Here is a 26457-nt window from a genome sequence, read left to right as displayed (position 1 = left end):
GGGAGCAAGAACACACGGTTCTGAAATCCCAGTCCCAAACCGAGCGCTCGTCCCCGAAGTCTCCCAAACGGATGTTCCCCTAGACACACTCGGATCAGCTTCAGCTTCTGTTTCAAACGCCCCCTTGAGTAGGTCAAGGCGTTTTCCTTTTGTTTTCAGGCGTATTAGGGAGACCACACACGCTTCACATGGCCCCTGCGGTGGTTCCCCGGGTCTTCCGGGTCAGTCCGAAGTCACCGATGACAGACGCCAAAGGGATAAACACGGATTGCCGTTCTCGTGATCATCTCTCTGGTCTTCAGAAGAGGAGATTGGGGCTGGGGAAGAGTGGTGACAAGAGAGGGGATGTGAGCGGCAAGGGAGGGGTGCTGGAGGGAGGGGAGGGAGACAGGCTGGGGGAGGCAGAGAGGCCCCCCAAGGAAGGCTGGGATAAAACGAGGGCTTGCTCAGCTTTAAGATAAGGTTAACGAGCTCGAGTTCTACATGGAAGATCAGAAAGGACACATTTCCCAAGTTTATGGATGCCTGCTCACTGCTTCTCTTTTAAACCCCTGTATCCATGAAAAAATTTACCCTTAAATGCGAGCTCTTCAAATGGCTGTGAAACACTTGATGCAAGAAAGATGTTTATGATTTGTTCCCCCATTCAACTGAAAATATACTGTGGTTTTTGTTTTGAGGGAAATTAAGGGAAATCGGTTCATCTGCAGACACTGCCAGCAGCCTCTGAGCTGTGAGGTCCCACGGGGTCTGAGAAGGCAGGCCACCCCCTGGAGCGCACATCTGGGCCGAGTTTGGTCACGAGGGAGCCACGCAAGGGGCCTGTGGCCCCTCCCTCTCCTCCTCCCGCAGCTCCCTGTCCCCGCCAGGCGGGCTCCTCGTGATTTTGCAAGTGCTTGACCTCCACAAACCTTCTACCCGTTGATGGGGGGACATTAGGTGATAACCTACGTATCTTCCTGGGCGTTTTTATTTTAAAAAGGTACTTTGACAGAAAACGATGACTATACTAATTGCAGGCGTTGGGCTGCACCCCATGGTCCCGCAATCCTTTCAACTGTCCGGCCGCTGGACAGAGAAGACTCAGAGTCAGCGACAGAGACCTCAGTGATTTACCGGACAGGGAATCCTGCAAGTCAGAGGCAGAGGTCCTGGAGCGACACCCCAGCACGTATGCCCGAAGGTGGGCAGGACGCAGCAGTAATCTTGGCGACACAGAGGAGGAGGCCACCAGTAACGGGGGCATGACGTCAGAAGGGCTCCTTGGTTGTGGGGGTGGGGGGTGGGGGGAGTGGCTGGGGCGAGGGCTGTTTTCCTGCTGATGGTGGGACATACCGGAGCTGTTCTGGTCTGAGGGCAAGGACAATCAGCTGGGGGAGGCGGGCAGGCTGGGCATGCAGGTGGTTACTGATTAAACTGATTAAACTTCCCACTTAGTGCGGGGCGAGGGGGTTGGGGGGGTGGCAATCATGCGCGTAGGATAAGGGTGAGGCAGGGTGTGCGGGCCAGGGGATGCAGAGAGAACAAGAGAGCAGCCTTCTTACGGGGCCTGACCATCCAGCAGGTTTGCAAGAATTACAGAGATTCCTCTCTCTCTCCCTCTCTTTCTCTCAAAATGTTCTCATACGGGGGTAACGGGCTGATTCTCCACTTAGCAAGCTTGTATCGAATGTCTCCCGGAAGCAGCCAGGGTGCCTGGGATCCAAGTCGTGTGATCTGCTGGCAGAGGAAACGTGAAGCTGGTAACGCCACAGGTAACTGGAGAACTACTCCTCGCGATGTGTGCAGGGAGAAAAGTCCAGCTTCCGTGAGAGCACATGGTACCGGTGGTCCTCATGTCTCTCTGGGAGGAGTCAGGGTGGCCCCCTAGAGCCACGGTACCGGAGCTGAGCCTGAAGAATGTGCCAGGCTGGGGAAGGGAGGCTGTGCTTCTCTGAGCCAAAAGCAAAAAAAAAAAAAAAAAAAGAGTTCCTGCCGAGGCAGAGGGATGGACTGCAGGTGTGTGTTCGATTCGAGACAGGCGCTGAGCCTGGTCTCACTCCAGAGCAAAGTGAAGCCCTCGGAGGTATTTAGGTCAAGGAGGGAGATGCTCGAACGCAGCCTTGGGTGATTTATTCCTATCTTCAAAAATTCCTTTAAAACTTTGATAATGTTTTTCTCCCAAAACAATTAGAATCATTATGACTCTGTGTGATCATCATAGAATGATATATAATACAGTGGTTTAGACAAAAGCCAGACATAAAGTCACGTGTGTGCCGGTCACTGGTACGGGATCTGCCGGAGGGTGGATGGAGCCTGGAGTGTGCATGGACTCTTCCGGGAGCTTGGGAGGCGTGTGGGTCGGGAGGGGCTCACGCTGGCCTTTCACAGCTGTTTTCACATTTTCCTCTCCATACGATTTGGGATTTGGAATGGGTCTGAGTAAGTAAGAAAGCTCTACATCTCTAAACCGTGATAGATACATTTAGAAGATCTTTATTCAGCTCTGTACCCTGAGAGCTTGCCTGGAGAACCAAGTACTCCCTTCATTTTCTTTACCTAAAACAAAACAAAACAAAACAAAACAAGAATTCTACACTATATATATTTGGGAAATAGAAATAGGACCCTGAATTTCCACAACTGGTAGAAAACAGCTGATGGGAGGACTTAAATGTCTCCATTACAACCAGCTCAGGACCACCTCCTGATGCCTGAGCTCACCTCCTTCCCCGGGGCTCCGTTGTGAACTGTGTTCAGGTCTGGAAACACCCTTGTGAAACAAAAGAGGCAGAGGTCAAAGTCCAGTGCCATCAGAGGAAACAAGAACAGGGATAAACAACAAGGACCTACTGTATAGCACAGGGAACTACTACGTTCAATATCTTGTAACAACCTATAATGAGAAAGAATATGAAGAAGAGTGTGTGTGTGTAAGCATGTATATATATATATATATATAAATCACCATGTTATACACCAGAAACGAACACAAAATTGTAAATCAACTATACTTCAACAAAAAGAAAAAGATTAAACAAAAACAAAACAAACAGGGATCACAAGAGCAACTTCTGTCGCTGGAGGCTGCGTTTACAATGCCCAGGTGTGTGGATGTCTGTGGTTTCTGAAGCATCGTCACGCACACCAGGTCATGTGACCTTCACACAATTCACTGTGGTGCCTGGTAACTCTACTTTGTAGAGGAGGGAATTGGGCTTCAGAATACCAGGTGTTTTGTTGGGGTTCTCAGAGCCAGTGAGGGGACCAGGGGCTGTGAGGCTTCTGGGTCTGAGGTCACTGTGAGCTCTTCCCCACCTGACTGAATAAGCCCCCCCTTCCCCATGCACCCAACCAAGGCCAGCTCGTGTGGTGGTGCCTCACTACCCAGACGGAGGTCTGGTGGGAGGCACCAATGAGGGCACCTCTTTGAGGGCAAAATTCGTAGATCTAATGGAAAGCAAAAGATAGTCGAACAGTAGTTCTAGATCATGCGGAGTAAGTGTTTCATATTTCAAGTTGAAAATTTATTTCAAAGGATTGCTTTGAATAAACTTCTTAATTACAGTATAAAATTCATCCAGTAAAGTAAGCAAAGCAAAAGTGTACACAACTGGATGAAGTGTTACAAAATGAGCACACACTTTACCTATTCCTCAGACCAAGAAAGAAAACAAACCAGCCTCCCAGACGGCCCGCTCATGCATCCTGTCCGTCACCCGTCACTACCCACTTTCCCCTCAGAGGAGGCCACTCTCCTGAATTCTCCCACCCCCGTTTGGTTTTGCTTTGCCGATTTTAAACTTAGTGTAAATGGAACCTACAGTCTTTTTATGACTGACTTTTTCTCACTCAATATCACGCTTGTGACGTCCCTTTCCTTGCTCTATAGCATAGTGTACGTGTGTGTGTGTGAGTCTGTATCTGTGTGTACTGAAATATATTTGTCCGTGCTGCCCATGATGGACATTTAGGTTTCTAGTTTTTGACCACCATAAAAACATACTAGTATGTATGTATGTCTTTTCCTGGATCCTATTTATTCTTTTTTTGTTTTGTTTACCCCTTCATTGTGCTGGAGCACATTCTTACATAGCTTACTAAGAAAAGGTGAATATGAAACTAGTGCTTTTATCTCTTGCTTCTCTAAAATGACTTTATTCCATTTGCACATTTGATAGTGTGGCCAGGCATAGAATTTTCTATTGAAAGTCATTTTCCCACAGAAATTCAAAAGCACTATTTCACTGTCTTCAAGCATTGGTGCTGTTGAGAGATCTGAGGTCAATAGCATAATCCTTTTTCAGGCCACCTGTCTTTCTGTCTGGACTCCAGAAGCTTTCAAGTTCTTTCAAGTTCTTCTCTTTGTCTTGATGTATCAACATTTCATGATGGCATCTGTTGGTTTGGGTCATTTTTAAGTGACTGTTCCTTCAGTCTGAATACTTGTTTCTAAAAAGACCTGTGGGTTTTTCTTATGTTGTTTCTTTGATAATTGCACTGCTTAATCTGTTCTGTCTGAAACTCTTATTGGTAACATGTTAGAATTCCTAGATTAATCTTCCATGCCTTGTTTTTTTCCTAATATTTTCTATCTCTTTGTTTTTTCAGTCTCTTCATCAGAGAATGGAACTCCATCCTTCAGTTTGATTTTTTTAGTTTTGTTTGATGTTTTTAATTTCCCAGAGGCTTTCATCATTTTCTAAAAATATTCTGTTCTTGTATTATGAATGCAATATCTCTGTATAGCTCAAGAACACTTTTCATTTGTTAGGAAATTTTCTTCTGGTATCTACACTGTTTCCTCTAGCCTCCTTTTGTTCATGCCTTTGTTTGATTGACTTTCACGCTTCCAAGTTTGAGGCACCCCTCAAAGATCTGTGACTTTGTCTGTCATTCGTGTTTAATGTGGGGCAGTGACAAGCTCTTCGAAAGTCCTGATGCATGAGTGAGTTTGTTGACTGCTGGGATTCCCTGTAGGCCGAGAGAAGCAAGTCAATGGCTTTTATTCAGGAGTCTCCAGTGTCAGTATCTACAGATCCTTATTTGGGGTGCTTATATGTTGCTGCTAACATTTGGAAGCTATCCTGGGGAAGAGAGCTGGGGGTCTCACTGTTAAGTAGTAAGACTTTCATTTAAATGCTATCACCCAAGACTTCCTGTGTGTTTGGTGACCCCAAGACCAGGGCTTCTCCATCGTCCTCCTGGAGGAAGTAGGTGCAGGTCTGTGCTCTGCACGTGAGGGAACTGGGGAATTCCCCTCCTTTATCTGGTCTCTCCACACCTCGCTGATTTCAGTCCTGTAACCACTAACACTGAACTTCTTGAGGACAGGTCCTGACTGTAAACCACATCTCTAACTGCAGAGCCTGAGACAGAGGCTGGATCAGAGCAGGTGCTCAAATGTGTTGGGTGGAAAAAAAAAAGTTGTGTTGTTTTTTCTTTACCTGCTCAAATTATTTTTTCTTATCTGACATTTTTACTATACTCATAGCCTCAAACAAATTAGTCCTTCCTTTCCTGAATTTCCGGAAAGAATGGGTATCACTTCTGAAGTCATATGACTCCCAAGAACCCCAGGGCAGCTAAGGATAAGTGATCACATGTGACTGGACAGGTGACCAGGAGAGTTAGCACACGAATTATTAGCATCAGCAAACATGCCGTCAGCTTCCGGACGGCAGAATGCTGAGAATACACTTATCAGGTGAGCGGGAACGCTTCTCCGTGCAAGCAGATTAGGTATCTTTACGTCGTGTTTACTTTATTCCAGAAATTCTTTGTGTGCGCTGTCCCAGGTTATTGGTATAGACGCTTGCATGGATATGTATACAAAGACACACTGAACTTTATATTTGAATAAACCTTTGATAAGTATGAAAGCTCATGTCCAATTCCTTAAAGAGTGTAACATTCCAGAGCGACAAGACCCCCATAATTTTCCCTCTTGGCTTGTTATTTTTATAACCAGAAATAGCAGATGGGAGTAATTCATGAATTCCATTAACAATGGTAAATTTTTAACAAGGAGGCCTCCCTTCCCCGCCATCCACTCCCTTAATCTCCTTATCAAATTAGCACTTTTATTTTCACAACAAAAACCGGCATTCCTCCCCCAGAAGTTCACGCTTAGTTCAAGCCCTGGTGGGACTCCACTTTGCTTCTCACTGCGAGTTCTGAGGAACCTGAACATCCCGTGATGCGGTCTGCACGGTGATTTATCGGGGCCATGCGTGTGCACAGGGCTGAAGAATCTGACAATTGTTACCAGACAATGCTTCCAGTTCCCTGATTTGCTTGCACACACCCCACAATAGCATTGTCCTTTCCTCCAAGCTTGTAAATCGCCCTGCAGTACAAAGGCTGGATTCAGAAGGGGTGCATTCTAAATTACCCCCGCCATCTGGCATCTGAGTAAATGAACAGACACTGGGCCGGAGGAATCTAATTCCACCCACCACAGTCACGTGAGCAAGGCGCTGGGCTCCAGAAGCCAGGGGTGCTTTTCCTAGCATTTTAAAATCTATCAAAGGGACACACGTGCACTGTGCAAAGATGGGAAATACAGGGACTATGTTAAACTTCCCAGAAATTAGTGCAGGTAACATTGTGGTCTTCTCCCTTCTATCCACTTATTCTCGCTCTCTTTTTCCTTCCTTTTCTGTCTCTCCTTTTACAGAGCTGTGTATTTGTGCAGCCAGATACATCTATATGTATATAACACACACAACCACATACACAAAAAATAAGGGTCAAACTGTAGTACTGTTTTGAAGTTTACTTTTTAAACTTACCAATATATCACAAACATTTCCCCATAAAATTAAATATGTTTGAAAAATTTATCTTAGTGATTAGGTATTATTTTCTCATATGGGTGTAGCCTATTTTATTTAAATAAATTTTGATCGTCAGGTATACAGAGGTCTCCCATATTTTACTTTTATAATGTAAGAAAAAACACACCCCCTCTTATGTAAATATTTTGCACGTCTCTGACCTTAGCTGGAGTTAATTTACTTACAGTGGAATTACAGTTTAAAGGGTCTGAATGTTTCCCAGGGCGGAGATGCCCTCTAGATAATCGGCACTACTTTACATTCTGTCTGTTCCCCGAACTCTTACCAATAAGGGATCTTGTCATTTTAATTACATGTCTCACAGTTTGATCTATGTAAAATGGTGTTTCCTTGTTGTAATTTGCATTGCTTTGATTCCTCGAATAGATGAAACTTTTTAATAATTTTTCTTAGTTACAAAAGGAATAAATGATCATTGTAAAATGTGCACACATTAAAAATCTTGAAACTAAAATACTCAACTATTTTTTTTTTTACTATATCACAAGTTACATCTTTGGCTTTTTTACTAGACTTTTTTTTTTTTTTAAGGTTGGAGAGGTAATTAGGTTTATTTATTTATTTATTTTTAATGGAGGTGCTGGGGATTGAACCCAGGACCCCGTGCATGCTAAGCAGACGCTCTACCACTGAGCTCTACCCTCCCACTAGACTTATCTTTTAGAGCAGTTTTAGGTTCATAGGAAAACTGAGTGGAAGGTACAGGGATTTCCCATCTACCCTCTGCCCCCACACCCGTACAGCACCAGCGTCACCAGCATCCCCCACCAGAGTGGAGCATCCGTCACAGCCGGTGGACCTGCACGGACACATCAGCATCACCCAGAGCCCACAGTTCACCTCAGGGTTCGGCCTGGGTGTTGTACGTCCTATGGGTTTGGGCAAACGTATATTGGCAAGTATCCACATTCTAGTATCATACAGAGTAGAATCCTTGGCTTTTAAGTAAACATTTTCTACCATCTGACGCTCTTAAATTAATCATAGATTTATCATAAGCAGCATCCTCTTTCTGATGTCTTTTTCTCCAAACTATGCTGTCTGGGTTTTCCCTTCTGGATCTACGGGAGTTTATTAAGCCTATTTTTCTTAACAGACAAATTTATCCTCAAGAAGAGCACTGGTGCCAAATTATCATCATAGCAATTTATGTGTTTAACTGCATTTTCTATTTCTGCCTCAGATAGTATTTCTTTTAAAAGATGCAATGTTGCTCATATAGTGGAAGCATCTGTCCCATCCTTTCTACTCCAGATGGGCACATTCAGGCCTCAGGAGGGTTCTGTTTAATGAATATGGCATGATTAATCCATTTCCCACATGTGGGCATTTAGGTCTTTTCTCATCTTCCATTTTACAGCTGAACACCTGATGTGTGCAGCTTTCTGTGGGATCTATTCTGAGTCAGTGAGCTGCAGGGAGGCAGGGCTGTAGCCATCATCAGCTTCGCTAGAAGAAGCAGACTGACTTCCGGAGAAACTGTCCCATTTACAACGCTCCCCACCCTCACCCCAACACCTCCTCACACACGCCCGCAGAGCAGAAGTGTCGTCTTCTCTCCACATCTTCAGCACCGGCTGCTGTCCTATTTTTTCTCCTACGAAACTTCAAGTTTTACTTTTCGAACTTATTTCTTTGCCCCACCTGGGATTGGTCATGGGGTACGTGTCATGGGCTATGATACTTGACTGTATTCTCCCCGTATGACCGGTGACTGTTCTAGCACCAACACTGCATCATCTGGTGCCTTCACCATGCCTTTTTGTCATGGAGCTTTGGTAGCCTCTTGGTGGAATCAAATACACGTGGATCGGCTTCCAAGATCTTTGCTCAGCGTCCTTGGTCTGTTTGCTCACCTCTGTGAGGATATCACCCTGTTCTAAATGCTAGGATGTTATGAAGTTGGGGGAAATAGACAGTCTCCCTTGCCCACCCCATTCCTTACTCTTCCTTCTTCAAAACGTCTTCTCTTATTGTCATTCTTATTCTATGATAAAAGCTAATGTCAAGTTTCATTAACACCCTTATGGGATTTTGACTGCAATTACATGAAATTCACAAATTAAGTTAGAGGCAGTTGATACCTCTGTAAGTTGTCTTCCGACTTGTAGATGTAGAACGCAGGTTTTTTTTTTTTATTATTTAGCTATTTTTAAATTGTGTTATGATTTTCCCAGTAAAAGTCATGCTTGCCTTTTGTTAGATTTATTCCCAGGTTCTTGTAAATTTTTCTTGTTTTTGGCAGAAACTTTTATAATTACATTTTCTAATTCATGGTTGCTGGAAATAATAACTATGTTTCTTCCTTTCCAATCTCTCTCTATATAAATATATGTATTAGTTTGGGGTTTTGAGGGGTGTGTGGAAGGAGGGGATCCTTTTTTCCTGGTCTTATTATACTTGCTAGGGTTCCAGTACAACGTTAATTAGGAACAATCATAATAGACAATACTTTCTTGTTCTTCACTTCAGAATAAATGCTTCTCATGTTTCGCCTCTCAAATAGGGTGATTTCTGTTTTGTTGATGCCTTTTATTAAGTTAAGAATGTTCCCTTTTCTTATTAGTTGGCTAAGAGCTGTTATTCGATCACGTTTGAGTGTTAAATTTAATTGAATGTTTTCTGCATCTACTTAGATGGCCATATGGTTTCTTCATAAATCTGGCAGCATAGTGAATTATGCTAATCGGTTTTCACATATTGAGTTATCCATGCCCCCCACCTCTTTTCAGTCAGAATGAAATACTTTCTGTTCCTTTTTTAGCTTTCATTTTATAATCAATATTTTTTCCTCTTGTGATGACTGACTTAGGAGCCACATAATTTGTCCTAAGTTCTAGTGACTAATTTTATATCTTTAAATAATATGGACAGAGAGCATTACATTTTTTTCAACTCCAGAAATGATATTTTAAAAATGAAATGCTTTCTGGCCTTTCTGCCATGAAAATCAGTGTAATACATTTCAACCCACTCCTTTAATTAACAAGCACAAGAAGTTTAGTCTCTCCATATTACAGAATATTTAAAATTTTTTACTATTATAACCTTTTCTTTCAAAATATTGACTTTTATAGTGTCATAAACATAATCACTGTAGTTGTTTATCTTTTTTTTTTTTTAAATCTTTAGTTCTGTGTTTAAATGCTCACTACTGGCCCTTTCGTAATATCTTCCCTTTGTTCTGAGTTCCTCATTTTCAATCATTTCAACTATGGCTTACCAGGAGGAGTTGACTGCATTTTTGACAATGACTTTTTGTTGACCTTGTACGTGACGAACAACTCCGTTAGGTACAAAAGTGACGGCACACAATTTCCCTCAAAAATCCATGACCTTTGCTTCTGTAACGCAGTTGTGTTGGGGGGCAGTCTGAGGGCAGTAGTGCTTGATTTTCCCTTCTCCTTTCGGCTAACTGTATTTTCTCAGTCTGAAAGATGGTGGTATTCCATCTTTAGAATTAAATAATTTTACCAGGATGTATTTCAGGATCTGTTTTCTCTACTTAAATTTTCCAGGAATGTGATGGGATCTTTTAAGTAGCAGGTTGAGTTCTTCCCTTAACTTGGAGAATGATTTCTTCTCTGATATCTCTGAATATGCTTCTCTGTTTAATTTATTATGTTTTCTACGTCAGAGGCACCCACTGTCCACATGTTGGATGTCCGTTGCCTGTCTTTTTCTTTGATAATCTTCTTTTTTTTACATACGTAAATTCCTTTTCATATTCCTTTTCATTATAGGTTACTACAATGTATTGAATATAGTTCCCTGAACTGTATCTTCCCTGAAGATTAAAAGACAGTCTTTTAAATTGTATTAATCTCTTCTTGTTGTTGCTGTTTCTCTATTCTGTGTAGGCATTAGCCTCATAATCAGAAAGGTGGAGTATGGGGTTTGACAACAGAAAAACTAGGACTCAGTTCTGGTGGTGCGTGTAATTTCTCTTTGATCTTAGACAAGGCGCTTAATTTTTCAGAGCACAAGTAACAATCTGCATTCTGAGAATTAGCTTGTCAAACTGTTTTAAAGAACAAATTAGAGAACTTGTTTATAATGTTTAGCTCACTCCTTATCAACGAGCACGTAATTAATATTAGGCTGACTCATGAAATTGTCACTTGAGTTTTTCATCTACAAAATGACACTTCCATGGGATTCAAGGTAATAAATTTTAGTTACTACAGAATTTATTATTATTAATTATTATTATTATTATTATTATTATTATTATTATTATTATTATTATTATTAATTATTATTTTATAATGCCTGGTCCCTACACTGTTGCTCAGTTTACTGCTGTGTTATTTCTATTCCTTGCTATTTCTAACATATTTATTTCCCTTTGTGAACGTTCTGTCCTCAGTTTCCCCTTAATTATGCCTTATTCGTACGTTGTTATATGCTCTTTATAGTTCATTTATCCCTAACCGGACACTGGTTTTCCTTTGTCCCCTTTCAGTTGATTGGGCCCTGTCTCCATCTTTCCCGAGCTTAGATATATACGTTGATGGCTGATATTCTATAGCATAGGGTCTCTCAGATCCAGAACTCCTGACGTGCTGGCCAGATAACCCCTTGTTGTGGGGAATTAGCCTGTGCATTGCAGGATGTTCAGCAGCATCTCTGGTCTCCACTCACCAGATGCCAGGAGACCCCATCTCTTAGCTGTGCCAGCCAAAAGTGTCTCCAGACATTGCCAAGTGTCCCCACTGTGGCATGTGGCATCTTAAATAGCAATATGCCACTTCCAGAATTTTATCTTAGATAGTCTCGCCCATGTGTGTGAAGATAATTGCAATAAATGGCATTTTAAAAATAAAATACAAAAGGTGGAAAAGTAGGAAAGTGTGAATGTTCATAAATAATTTACGGTATTTATAGCAAAAGAAATATGCAATCATGAAAAGCTGTACAGTTGACTTATATGTATTGACATGAAATAATTAAAAAAATTCTATAGTTCCCTGTCTTTTTGTGTAGATTATGTGCTATTTGTGAAGACTATTTCCAGAAGGATACACAAAAATCTGGAAATGGCAGACAGAGGGTCTGGATATCTACAAGAGAAGAAAATTAACTTTTTCTGTACATACTTTGGTATTAAATGTGTTTGTTTTCATTATGCACACATTATTCTCATAATTCCTTCAAATTAAGGAAGTAATTAAAACTAATTAAAAGTCATACTAGAAGACATACAACACAGATGCTGCAGATACGGACAGGAACATAACGAACAGGCCTAAGAGTCTGTACAGAACGAGACAGAAAGGAGGAGGGGGCATCATGAGCAAGTGCGCAGAACGAATGTTAGCACACACAGAATACGCAGGGACATTTTTAAGGGTGACTTAAATAAAAGTATTTCTGAATCTGCATATCAGACAGACACACACTATGTTTCAGGGGAAAAAACGATGCTGATAGATAAACAGACATTACCCGCTGATGTTACTGAATTTTAAGAACAAAGAAAACAAGAAGAATCACAGGACGCAGGCTTTACCGTGTGCTGCTATGTAATGCGGTGTGCGCGTGGCGTCTGCGAACGAGGTGCGTTATGTGTGTGTGTTTAATGCACTTAATATAATAACAAAGAACCATTTGGGAATCACATAAGTATCCTGGGCTAAAGTGATGTTATTCCAGGGGAGGGACTCACGTTGGCTCCCTCCTGCCGCTCCAGAAACCCTCCCCCACCATGGTGGAGGACCCTGCAGGACTGTCAAGGAAAAGTGCGGTGTCCCCAGATTCTTTTCCTGCAATCAAATTGCCCTCCAAAAATAAAAGCAACACATGGACACACTCGGACATGAAGAACTCAAGAGCTGACAGCATCCATGAGCTGCTCCTGGAAAACCCAGCTAACCAAACAGGACAACCGAATAAGCAAGTCCAGATGGGAAAGCTCTGGAACATGATCTCACGGCAAACAGTGCACACGTCCAAACGCAGAGGTGGGACAAAGCAGTTCTGCAAATTATTGTTATGAGGCAGACCGCGGATACTATAACACTTTAAAATGGACAGATACAGCTACTAAAATCCGGTGGGCAGGTGAGAGGCAGGGCGGAGGGAGCTAGGTAGGCACACTTGCTCTGTCAGCTTTTACAGTGAATTAACAGGAAGTGTGAAAAACTGAAACGTGCAACTGAAATGATGCAGAGTCTAACCCATTAATTGCTTGTTACCATTTTTCCCCCTTAACCTCCTAGGAGTCTTTTAGAAACCAATTTGTTTTCTCATGGAGAAGCGGCAACGGAGAATTTGTTTGAAATTTAGCAGTTCCTTAAAATTAAATATAGTACATGTTTGATAAATAACATTTATTCTAAGACCCAATTCTGTACAACGATTTCTCTCCATCTGTCTTTTAGTAGACTGATGGGTCTGCCGTGGCATTTCTAGACCAGCGTTCACCAAATCTCATCTTTTTTCTTTCATATATTTTTCATGCTGTTTGGATTATCTCTATAAAGACGTATATCTTTTTGTTCTCAAAATATGAAAGTCACTTTTCCCCAAGCTGAGTAAAGTAAAATCTCCTTCTCTCATCCAACTGCGAACCCCCATCCTCCCTGGCAAAGATTTAATCATCGCCGTCCTTTTCTCATCTTTCCTCCCAGAAGAGTTGTAATCGACCGCAGTGCTGTTCACACGGTGGCATCGCGCCGTCCGGGCTGCTCTGGGACGTGCTTCCCCCGGAGACTGACCTGGCAGAGCCCCCGCGGCCCTCGCCTGGTCTCAACATGTTGGCTTTCTTGCGCGACAGCGCTGCAGCCCTGTACGTATTTCAGCCTCCTTCTGGCCTAGGAATTCAGCTCAGTGATTCTGTCTGTCCCTGCTCAGGGCTAGGTCCTCTGCTTTCTCTAAAATAACGGTGCCCCTCATCACTCTTCTTTTTCTCAAATCCCCTGATCATCTCATACACTGTTTCCCCACGTGTGATTTAACATCACGCTATGAAACTGCAAAGCATCCTCATGGTGGTCTGTGTCATATTTCAAGGGGTATAGGGCGTAATTTGGGGGGATTTATTTCTTTACAAGATTGAATCTCCCGTTCCAAGGAAAAGACTATGTAATCCCCAGTCATTGACTTGCTCAAAAGATTCTCAGTCCTTTAAAAAAAGACCACACGTGCACATGCACATGCACACGCCTGCACACCTGAGCCTTGTCTGTTTATAGACAAAGCCTCCTTGGCCAAAGCTGGAAATTCAGGCAAGTAAACAGAGAGCTGGAAAGTCAGAGCTGATGGACACAAGGCACTGGCAACCTGCCAGGACAGAGAGCTAGGCTCTGGCCACTCCCTTAGAGACAGGAGGCCGGTCCTGGGGGATCCGTCCTCAGTCACTCCCCACGGCCCAGGGATCTTGTCCTAAGAGTTTTGCAGCCTGACCCGTCCCCAGTCCAGGGACCACAGAGTCTCACCTTGGGTCCTGCTCGGAGACAGACATCCTCAGTTCTCCTCTATTTAATTAACTCAGGGTCAGACGATGGCTCTCCCAGGCTCATAGTCAGGGAATCTGATAAATGAATCCTCACTAATAAGAGCAGGTCTGGCTAATGTAGCCCCGGTTCCTTATCCTGGAGCGGGGGGCGGGTGTGTCGCAGAGGGAAACTGTAGCAGCGAGACAACCCAGACAATGCGCATCGGTCTGTACCTTTGTTGTTGTCTGCAAGCTGTTTTCAAGATGCTGTAGCATAAATGACTGTAGTTTACCTACATATGTGCACGAGGTTCAAACGTTATTGCTCCAGTTTTTCAGGTCAATGTCTGGAGCCGGACTGAGATCGGAAGCTGGTTCCCACTAACTTGTGGATGCGGGGCTGGGGCTCCCTAAGGACCACCAGCTTTCCGCCCTCCATCTGCCCGAGAGGAGAAGGAACCAGGAACAAATTAAAATCTTGACTGTTTAAGCATGTGCCTTTCAGCCTGAGCCTCGTCACACCCAGGTGGAAATGAGTAACAGACATCTTTCCACGGGACCGACCTCGCTCTCCTTCTGTGGCGTGGCTCTCAGGAAACAGGAGGGGAGTTCCAGGAAATCAGATCTAAAGAAACGCCGAGAGTCCATAAAGAATAATTATGACCCCGAGCCACAGGGAAGAGGAAATGGGATTCTGATAAATAGGATTTTATTAACTTGTTAACCTCGCCGGCCCGTCTAGGAAACTAAAAGCCAGACCTTTGGGCCCAGCAGTGACCATTACATGCTGGGACCCGACAATCAGACGGAGCCCAGAGGGACGTGTTTGTACAAAGGAGGAGAATGCAGTTATGACACTGTGCACTTTCCACGTCTGATTCCTGGGGGACATTTGCTGGAAGGGAATTATCTTGAAACACGAAGCGAGCGATATTTCATCTGTAGTCATACTGGAGATAAAAGCCCTTGTGCCTTAAAAGAAAGTATAAAGCAACGCGCAGTAAAATGTTTTTCTTCCTTTCACGGGAAGATTAGCTCATGTTCGGGGAATATAATTTTAAACCTGGAAGTTGGTGACGTCTGGCTACCCCCACCCCAGCCGGCCACCAAGGCTCAGAGGGAGGCAGGGACCACATGGTGCCTTCTAGACAAATGACCACAGCCAGCCCCACCACCAAAACCCCCTGCCCTTTGCCAAGCTCTCTTAATAAGGCAGCAGTTCTCTGAAACTCAACAGTCCACCGAGTTACTGCACCTTGGCTGATCCAACAGGCAGAACGTGGGCCCAGGAGTGAGTCTGGGGTCTCTGGCTCCAAACAGGAATTCCAGCAGCAGGTGGGCTCAGGCATCTGAGGCTCCCAGGGAGAGGCTGGGCACCAGCAGAGGCCCAGCGACTCCCCAAAATGATGCTGGAACTGGCCATGTGGGTCCTTTCAGCTCTAAACCTCCAGGTGGCTACCCATCTCTCAGAGCAAATCCCAAGTCCTTACAGGGACTCCGTAGCCTGTCCCCTCTTGGAGCAAGACCCCTACTTCGCGGCCCACCACGGCCCCACTCACACCCCCGGGGCCTGTGTCCGGGCCTCTGCGGAAACGCCTCTTCTCCCAGGGAGCCACTGGGGAGGTTCCCCGTCCTTTCCCAGCCTTTGTCCCATGACCCCTCCGTGAGGCCGGCCTGGCCTGCTGTGTGTTGGCTAATTCTCCTCCCTTTGCTCTGTTTTTCCCATTGCACGTCTCACCTGGTGACCAACAAAATCAGTTATAATTTTAAAAATGTTGTTTATTGTGTATGTTTCCTGTTTGCTGTCGCATACAGCGTAAGCACCACCAGGCCCGGGGACTTGGTCTGTTTTCTCACTTGTGTGTTCCAAGCAACACGAAAGACGAGTGGACAAGGAGGGCTCACTTCCCAGCGCCGTCAGTGGTAGCGTGTTCCCCTCAAGTGCGGCCTGCTCAGCGGGGGGTCCCCCCCCCCGCCCCTTCCTCTCCAAGACTGTAACTCGGGGGCAGGCAGGACGCATGGAAAAAAAATGCCTTGAAATCAGGCCACTCCCTGGCCTTACTTCACCCCCCTCGAAAAGAGTTCTGTGCTCTGACAGAAACCTGAATGCGGTCTCTGCGCTGAAGCTTTCTGTCCAGGGGCCTCAGAACAGTAGGTGATCATCCAGGGCTTAGAAGGGGTGGTATCAGGCCCAACAAGAGAAAGCCGGCAGCGGTGCTCCTGCCGCCTTCACCCCAGACTTCCTGGCTCAGTTCAGGGCATGCCGACCGTGGCTATGGTCCTAACACAGTGACTAGCATACCGATATTTGTAAAGTCCTTCATTCAGATGCTTTTTCCAAAACACAGGCTGGAGAGGCCGCCGCATGCCACTGGATTTGAAGGACACTGTGGTTCTTGCCTTTCCAGCCTTGAATCAGGAGCCTTCGTGGAGGGTGCAGACGTCACGTTCTCGCCTTGCCTGCCTTGCCTTTCTTTCCTCACTGGTGGAATGTGTTTATTTATTTTTGTCATAGTTAGCAGGGAAGTTACATAAAGACATAGGAATTTCAAGACCGAAAAAGAAAACCTATTCAATTGAAGCTAACAAGTTCATTGCTGATGGCGGGGTCTGATTTATCTGAAGACTGGACCTAAGGGAAAACCACAGCCCCGTAGAGTCAATGATAACCTCAGGTTAGCATAATACAAACCACGCAGATTATTTTATCCAGTGCAGTTTGAAGTGGGCTTTGTGTGCCTGGTGCTGGAAACGGATCCGAGGCTGTTTTCCAGGAAAGGCTTTCAGAAGTTGTGTGCTGCCCAGATGTCGCCTCTGGGCTGGGAAGAGACTTGCCTGCTTACTTGGAAGTCTGAAGCTCATTGTCATTTGCAGTGCATCCTAGCACAATGCTGGTCAGCAAACTGAAAAACGTTGTTTCATGAAATAGAAGAAACAAGAATGGATCTTTTCTGTATCCACAGAAAAGTTTTCCATTTTGCTTCATGCCTATTTCAAGAAATTTGGTTGAAGGCTTCAAGGAAAAATGAACCGAATGACTAGAGTCTGGAGGTCTTCACAGTAAGTCTGATGATTTTTCTTGGTAAATTAACAGGCTGTTAGGACACTGTGTAGCCTAGTTTAGTATTTAGCTTTATGGACTGAGGCTGTGAAAGAGGTGATATTCTTTGATTCCCATAGCCTTGCCTCCAAAAATGTGCCCTGTAAAAATAAAAAAATATGGCCTAGATTTTTGCACCAGGATGCTCAACGCAGTCTTATTTATAATAGTGAGAAAAAGAGCAACCACCTAAATAATCAATGACGGAAGAATCGCTGGATAGTTTACGATACACCGGTAATGCTGAATACTGCGAATCCATAAAAATGACGTTCTCATAAAATATTCAAGGTCCCAGGGAGGGTCTAAAAAAAGACAAAAGAAAAATAATCAAAACGTTGCCAGAAGTTATGTCTGAATTGCCTGCTTATAGATGCTTTTATTTTTTTGTTTATGCTTTTCCTAGTTCCCCTTTTAAAATCAGGGTTCATAGATTACTTCTAATTCTCTGGAGAAATAATGAGCACCATCTTGAAATGAAACAGACACGGCCTTCGGCAATGAGCTGTGATAAACTACCCGCACGGTGGGGCTGAATGTGGTACCTGGGAGCCATGTGAACGAGGAACCACCACTGTCCCGGGCGCCTGGCTGGAAAGCGCCCAGTCCTCACGCCCAGCGTCACCATGCCCCCTGGCTCAGCACAAGCGCCTTGCACTCTGGCGGGGCGATGAGTCACGTAAGAGGACAAGCCTGCCCCTCCGAGCAGACGAAGGTATGCTGGCCCCTGAATGGGGCCTGGAGGTGGGTGGTTTTCCTTGGCTGCTCCTTATGCCTTAAAGACTCAGAATTTTCTCCTGTCTTCTTTCTCATGTCCCAAAATTCCCTCCAGTCTCATTGCTTCGACTTTGTCACAAAACCAAATCTAAATCCAGAAAGGATGAGAATTTGTCCTCGGGGGCTTTGCGATGAAATAAAACCAATGGCATTTCACTCTCTGGCTCAGAGTTTACTTTCAGCAGGGGAAAACAGTGCCTGCGGATCCCTGCCTGGCTCCAGCAAACATAAACCATGTCTCTGAGAAACAACTGCTTGATTAATGCAGCCAATTCCAGCAAACAACTTAAAAATTTCATGGAGAAAAGAAAAGGCAGTAAAAATGCCTGTCTGACCATCCAGGCCGAGCCAGCGCCAGGTCTGGGGAGGCAGCTGCGTCAGCCCTGCTGGGGTCCTGCACAGCCGGGCTGCCCCCCAAACATCCGGGCACCTCCAGGCACAGTCGCTGCAAACAGGAGGCTGTGCGTCCCGCTAGGTAAAGGGCCCATTTCCTCACTGAATTTTATTCATTGATTTGGAAAACATTTATTGGCCAAGAGGGTGGACATGGCTGGTAAATGACTTTAAGCCCTGCAGCATAAACTACGACCATGTGCCTTACACATTTATTACAGAGCCAGTAAAATGAGAGGGCTCGGAGCCCGTGATGTGGCGTCAGGACAGCTCGAGCCTGGCGGTCACCACCGGCCTCCCAGCACTGTGCCTCCTCCCCCAAGTGCCCCCACCAGCACCCTGGGCACGGGAGGAGTGGCTCAGGGGAGGGGCTCGTCACAGAGCACCCCGCCTGCCTCGTAATAGTCCACCGGCTGGTCATCTCCAGGTGAGAAACCTTGTTATCAGTTGATTTCTGAACTGCTGGCTGGAGGTTGATTTGCTTGCCGCCATATTCATGAAACAAATATTTATTAAGTGCCTCTGTGTGAGGCTTACCGACACAGAGCTGTGGGACAGAACAAACTGATGAGGTTGGCAAGAGAGGCAAACATGGGATGGCGCAGGGCAGAGCATGAAGTGGTCACTCACTGCACTGTCAGTAGGACTCCCTGGCCACACCCAGCTCACTGCCAGGGGATGGACTGTTCATCTGCAGGTAGAGTTCATGTACTCTTTTTTTTTTAACATTTATTTTAAAAATCTTTAAATTAAAAATTTTAAATTTGTATACAATTTTGAAAGGTTATTTTCCATTTACAGTTATTACAAAATATTGGCGATACTCTCCGTGTCGTACATGCACACTTGAGCCTCTCTCACACCCGGAAGTTCGCACCTCCTGCCCCGTCTCCCCTATACCGCCCCGCCCCCTCCCCGCTGGTAACCGCTGGTTTGTTCTCTGTCTGTGAGTCTGCTTCCTTTTTCTTCTATTTATTAGTTGGTTGCATTTTTTACATTCTGCAGGTAAGTGATGTCATCCAGTAGTCATCTTTCTCTGTCTGCCTTTTTTCACTTAGTCATTTGGGTTTTATTCACCGATTTGGAAAAAAGTGTGTTGGCCAGGAAACAGAAGTGCCAGGCTCGGCATAAGCCTTAGGGAAGCCCTCATGGAAGAAGAGATGGTCAAAGGCTGAAAGGATGGCATTAGCCAGGGTGGGGAGTCAGGACAGCACAATGCTTTTTTCTTTTAATTATTGATTTATTAATTTATTTTTACTGGAGGTACTGGGGATTGAACCCAGGACCTGTGCATGCTAAGCACACTCTCTATTCTCTACCCGCTGCCCCCTCCTCCCCTGGCACAGTGCTTTTGATGAATGACAGATAGTTTACTGAGGCCCACTAGAGGGGAATGGAAGAGTTAGACGGGCTGGATCTGGTGCTGAGTTTCTATGAAAATTCCTTGAACTGTTGGCTTTCTTTCCATCTGCAGCGGCTTAGTTCTGGCCCTCACCAACTCTTCAGGACAGCTGTAGCTGCCTTGTTCACCTCTCTGTCTTCGTCTATCGGCCTTCCAAACATCTCCCGTGCAGGACAAGAGTGGTTTTCCAAGTGGAGGGTGACTGAATGGCCAGGCGGCCTGGAACAAGCAAGGACGAGCAGGCCCTGCCCATGGAGACAGGGTTCTTACTGAGCAGACCCACATCTTCACTTTGAGCAGATACAAAAGCCCAAGGCAACTCTGTCTTTGGAGTAAGCCTATAACCTAGAGTGCTGTCCTCTACAATTCTAAGGGGGTCAGGCAGAGACCCAGGGCTCCAAGCCTTATAACCCCAGGCCCCACCAGCACCTCTCCTGGGTCTGCGGGAAGCAAAGCCTTCGGAATTTCTCAAAGCATTGTGTTTTCTAGCAACTTTACATCCCCAGGGCCCTTGGAGCCTCCATGGGACGTTATGGCCTCTGATATCATCCCAATCTCCTTCCCTTAGGAGCCTACCAACTCCCGGGCCTCAGGTGACACCCCTATGGAGTCTGCATCCCTGCTCTTGGAGTGGGAGCTAGGGCTGGAGGACTTGAGGAGTGGGCAACAATTGCCAAGGGCCGTCGACTACAGTCCAGATCCTCAGCTCAGGCCTCAGTGGAAGAGCAGACCAGAGGCCTGACAGGACACACGCATCCAGGCTCTGTCGCTTGAAACTGAAATTAGTCATGCTTTCGGTGTTAAGAGAATAACAATAAAATTACATAAAATGTTCAAAAAAATTAAGGTAACAACAAAAAAGATAAATAAAATTTCTTTATGCGAAAGTCCCCAAGCCTTTAACAAGCCAGTGCACCTTAAGCCTCACCAAGAAGAGGACCTAGCATGCAGTATTTCCCAGACTTACTCAGCCATGAGCCCTTCCCCGTCGGACTTCGGAATGGAATTCTATCTCGCAGAATCCACATCGGAAAAAGTTGGGGTGGATTATTAGCTACGATATGTACAGGGACGTCAGGAGGACAGATAAGCCCCAAATGTTTATAATAATCCTGAAAAAGTTGGAAGTAATTTTCATGTCCTCTGGAAAACAGATGAGATCGTATTAGAATGTCACTCAGAATATGATCAGAGTCTACATGGCATAGAAACCATATAAGAAATTAGGTACATTTTAAAAATTAGGAACAAAGTTTGTGAGTGATGATTATAATTATTTATTAAAAACCAAACGCAGCATCCGGCTGTCAGAGGGGCACTGAAGCTGGGACTTGTCCTCCTGCCTCAGCAAGTGAAACTGGACAGACTATATTAAGCAACTGTTTTCAGATTTTGGAGAACAGGAAGTGAAAGACTGTGGTCCCTGAGAGACAGGAAACAAACGAGATGGATGCAAAATTTGCTAGACTTACTTCCAGGAGGCAAATTACAGACTGTAGTGCGGAGAGAAGAACCCCTACCGGAGCAAGGCCATACCACTGGCTTGAGGGAACTGAGGACTTTGCAAGGCCGAGTGCTGGAGAGGGGGAAACCATGCAGAGAAAGACCTGAGGATCCTGCTAGGTGTCCCCTCAAGTCACTGGATGAACACCACTCTGCACACGCACAGAGTGCAGCTCTATGTGGCTAGAAGAAGAGCCTCCAGGTGCAGAAAAGGCACCAGGAACCTGTAAGTCAAACAACCCCAGGGTTTCTCAGACAGCAGAGCCAGAAACCTTTTGACTTGCCGCCAGCCAGAGAAGAGAGACCTTGTCAAACACACAGGGTCTTCAATAGAGACCTTAGAAGGGCCGTGCCACAGCAGCGGGCCAAACTAGCCCTGGAAGAAAACGCTAAAAAAGATTAAATACACACTTCAAAACTAGCAAATGAGTGCACAAATAACTTAATTGTCTGCCAGAGCACAGCCTAACAGTCTTAAAAACAACAAAGAAACAAAAAACCCTAAACTAAAAAAAAAAAAAAAAAAAAAAAGACAATGTTTGGATGTCTATTTTAAAATTACTAGACACATTACAAAGCAGGAAGATGTAACACGTATAAAGAGAGAGCTCTGTCAATAAAAACAAAACCAGATTATCAATATTTTGAATATTTTGAAGATGGTAAAATGAGAAGAAAGTAATTTCAAAGCATGTATGTATATATGCTTTGAAATATACATGTATATATGTAATATGCTCAATGGTTGAAGGGAAAACACAAATTTAAGGAAGAAAGAAATAAAAAATACAAAAAGAATTAAATGGAATTTCTACAGATAAATATCCCTAAAATATAAATTTTCATTGGCTTGGGTTAAGAGAATATTAAACATTGCAAGAGATCAGTGCACGTGAAGACATGGCAACAGAACTACCCATCACAAAGCATACAGAAAAAACTGCATGAAAAACCATAACCAGATTCCGAGTGATCTGTGAGACAATATTAAGCCACCTAACATGGAATAATCAGAGTCAGAAAAGAGAGAGAGAAGGATCAGAAATAATATTTGAGGAAATGGGCAGAAGTATTTTAAATTTGATTAAAACTAACCCACAGATCCAAGTAGTCCAATAAGCCCTATTCTGAATAAACACAAAGAAAACCACACCAAAGCACATCACTGTAAAATTTCTGAAAACCAGTGATAAAGAGAAAAATCTTAAAAGTAGCCAGAGGTTCAAGAGAAAAAGTACATTACAGACAAAGAAACAAAGGCATTTTGTCAGCAACTATACTGAGGGCATTATGTTAAGTGAAATAAGTCAGAGAAAAGACAAATACTGTATGATCTCACTTATATGTGGAGTCTAAAAACAAAAACAAAAGAAGAAACTCATAGAAAAAGAGATCAGAGCTGTGTTTATCAGAGGTGGGAAGCGAGGTGGGGAGGGGGAATCGGAGGAAGGCAGTAAAAAGGTACCAACTTCCGGTTACAAGATAAACAAGTTCTAGGGATGTGACGGGTAACATGATGACTATAGTTAACACTGCCCTGCGGTGTACTTTAAAGTAAAGAGAGTAAGTCCTGAGAGTTTTCATAACAAGGGGAAAAAATCCTTTTTTTTTTCTTTTTCTTTTTTCTATCTATATAAGATGATAAATTAACTAAATTTATTGTGGTAACCATTTCACAATATATGAAAGTCAAATCATTATGCTGTACACCTTCAACTTGAGCTGTCCTGTATGTCACTTATATCTCAACAAAACCAGGGCAGGGGGTGAAAATCTACACAAGTCAGAAAAAACCTTTCAGCTTAGAATTTTATAGACTTTATCTTAGAACTTTATCAGCCAAACAAAAACAGAGACTTTGTCATCAGCAGAACTTCCCCACAAGAAATGTTAAAGGAAATTCTGCAAACCAAAGGAAAATAATTTCAGCTGGAAACTTGTATCTATCTGCACAAGGGATGATGTACAAGATTTTACAAGAAACTGTAAATATGTGCAAAAATATAATTTTTTTAGTTTTAAAATTCCTTTCACCAACAATTGACCATTTAAAGCAAAAATAGTAACACTGATTTGTGTTATTGTATGTAATATATGTAGAGGTTAACATGTATGACAACAACAACAAAAAGGTGGAAGGTTAGATGTAAAGTTCTTATGTTATATTTGAATGATATAATATTCCTTGAAAATAGACTGTGAAATGTTAAAAAAGACATATTTTAAATACTAGAGCAACCAAAGAAACAAAGTAGTAAAAGCCGGTAATATGATGGTAGATATAAAATGGCTTCATAAACAATACAAAATTAATTTTAAAGAAGACAGGTAAAGAGGAAAAAAAGGAACACATCAGATTAGCAAACAGAAAACAAATAGAAGTAAAATACGCTTAGCCCAAATATATCTAATAAGGGCCTTGAATGTAAATTGTCCAAACGTGCATTGTTTCATATGGCAGTAACTAGCTACATGTGGCTATTTAAATTTAATTAATTATAATAAAATAAGATAAAAATTTCAACCCTCAGGCAAGCTAGAAACATCTTCAGTGTTCAACAGCTACCTGTGGCTAGTGCCACTGTCTTAGTCAGTGTAGACGGGGAACATTTCCATCATCACAGAAAGTTCTTTTTGACAGTATTGATCTAAACACATCAACCGAAAAACAGATCATTCAGATTGAATGAGAAAACACAATGCACTTGTATGCCATCTACAACAATAAAATAGCCTTAAATATAAAGACACAGATAAGTTTGAAGTGAAAAAATGGAAATAGATTTGCCATGCAACACTAATCACAAAAGAGCTGGAAAATGGAGAATTTGAAACAAGAGATACTACCAGAATTAAAGAGAGTCATTTCATAATGATAAATGATAATGATAAAGGACACACTTTATCATGATGACATACAATAGTAATATGCATGTACCTAATAACAGAACTTCAACATAGATGAAGCAAAAACTATACAAACTTAAAGGAGGAATGGACATATTCATAATTATATTTGAAGATTTTAACATTTCTCTCTCTCTCAGTAAATGATAAAGCAAATAGAAAATCGATTGTAATACCCTGGACTTGGAAAACACTATTAGCCAAGTTGACCTAATTGACCTTTACGGAGCACTATAGTCCAAAACTGCAGGATACACATGCTATTCTGATGCGCACGAAACATTCACCAAAACAGTCACTATGCTTGGTTATAAAATAAATCTCAATAAATTTTAGACAATTGAAATCACAGTATTTTGTTTGTTTTTCAACCACAATGGAATTAACTTATAAATCAATACCAGAAATGTATCTGAAAAGTCCTCAAATATTTGAAATGAAACAAAACACTTCTAAAGAATATATAAGTCAAAGAAAAAATTGTAACTTATTTTGAACTAAGTTAAAATGAAAATGCAGCATAGCAAAATTTTTAGGATTCAGATAAAGCAGTTACAGAAGAAAATTTTTACCTTTAAGTGCTTATAGAAAGGCTTAAAATTAATGACAGAATCTTTCAAGCTAGAAGCTAGAAGAAGAATAATTTAAATCTGAAGGAAGTAGAGGGGGAAAAACATAGGAGTGACGCTCAATGAAATAGAAAACAGCCAAACAATAGAGGAAATTAATAAAACCAAGATTGGCTTATTGAAACGTTTTGATGATTTCTAGTTTGACTGATCAAGTAAATAAAAGAAAAAAAGATACAAATTCTCAATATCAGAAATGAAAGAAGGAGCATCACTTCAGACCCTACAGACATTAAAAGGCCAATATGAGAATATTTGAATAATTTTATGACAACAAATACCTAACCTACATGAAAAAGACAAATTCCATGAAGGGCAAAATTAACAAAATGAATGCAAGAAGAAATAGAAAAGTCTCAATAGTCCTATATCAAATAAAGGAATTTAATTTAAAACTTAAATGTTTCCCCCAAGGAAAATACCAGGCTTATGTGAGCTCACTGATAAATTCTATGAAATATGTAAGAAAGAATTAATACAATCCCACACAAATTCTTTAAGAAAATAGAGAGGGAATGGAAAAGTTCCAAACTCATTATGAAGCCAGCGTTAACCTTATGCCAAAATGCAACGAGTATTACAAGAAAAGAAAATCACAGACCATTACCTCTCATGAACATGGATGCAAAATCCTTAACAACATATTAGGAAATAATACCCAGCAATATATACAAAAGATTAAATGATGACTCAATGAAGTTTATTACAGGAATACAAGAAAATCAAAGAAATTTACTATGTTAATAGAATAAAAGAGAAGGACCATATATAAGACTGAAACACGATGCTGTACACCAGAAATTGACACATTATAAACTGACTAGACTTCAATAAAAAACAGAGGACCATATGATAATCTAAATAAATGTAGGAAAAGCATTTGACAATAGTTAAACCCCATTCATATTTTAGAACTCTTAGCACACTAGGAATAAAATGAAATGTCCTCAACTCAATAAAGAGCATCTACAATAAATCTATAGCTAACTTCATATTAATGGTGAATTTGAATGTATTTCTTCTAAGATGGGGAACAACACAAGAATACCACTCTCACCACCTCTATTCAACACTGTACGGAAAGTGCTAGCCAGTGCAATATGACAAGAAAAAAATATTTTAGGACAAAATGGAAGAAGTAGACTGCAATCATGTATGTAATGAAAAATAATTCAATAGAAAATCCTAAGAGATCTATACATACAAAAAAGAAGATGCTATTGGAACTATTGAATGACATTGGCCAGATGGAGCAACAGAAGATCAATATACAGCAATCAACTGTATTTCTGTACTCTAGCAACAAACAACCAGAAATTAACAGTTTAAAAATAATAAGAATGACAATAGCTTCAAAAATACAAAACTCTTAGGAATAAATTTAACGAGCTGTGTGTCAGAGGTATATAGTGAAAATTACAAAATACTTTTGGAATTAACAAAGACTTAAATAAATAGATAACGTG

General features: G+C 42.6%; 1 long non-coding RNA gene across 5 annotated transcripts; it reads left to right on the top strand.

Moving 5' to 3' along the window:
* Positions 1-1478: 1478 nt before the first annotated feature.
* LOC123614875 (uncharacterized) lies at positions 1479-24713 on the top strand. Of its 5 annotated transcripts, none has more exons than XR_012507216.1 (5): positions 1492-1754; positions 13475-13632; positions 14612-17340; positions 17787-18977; positions 20025-24713. It is a non-coding gene; the product is annotated as an uncharacterized LOC123614875 (long non-coding RNA). The 5 variants fall into 5 exon arrangements; XR_012507217.1 differs by having other exon boundaries at positions 14612-18632; positions 18772-18977; XR_012507218.1 differs by having other exon boundaries at positions 1479-1564; positions 14612-18977.
* The last annotated feature ends 1744 nt before the right edge of the window (positions 24714-26457 follow it).

This window comes from Camelus bactrianus, chromosome 5, assembly GCF_048773025.1.
Source record: "Camelus bactrianus isolate YW-2024 breed Bactrian camel chromosome 5, ASM4877302v1, whole genome shotgun sequence".
Taxonomy (NCBI): Eukaryota; Metazoa; Chordata; class Mammalia; order Artiodactyla; family Camelidae; genus Camelus; species Camelus bactrianus.
The sequence above is the reverse complement of the archived record's forward strand: the minus strand, read 5'-3'. Positions and strand labels throughout refer to the sequence as shown.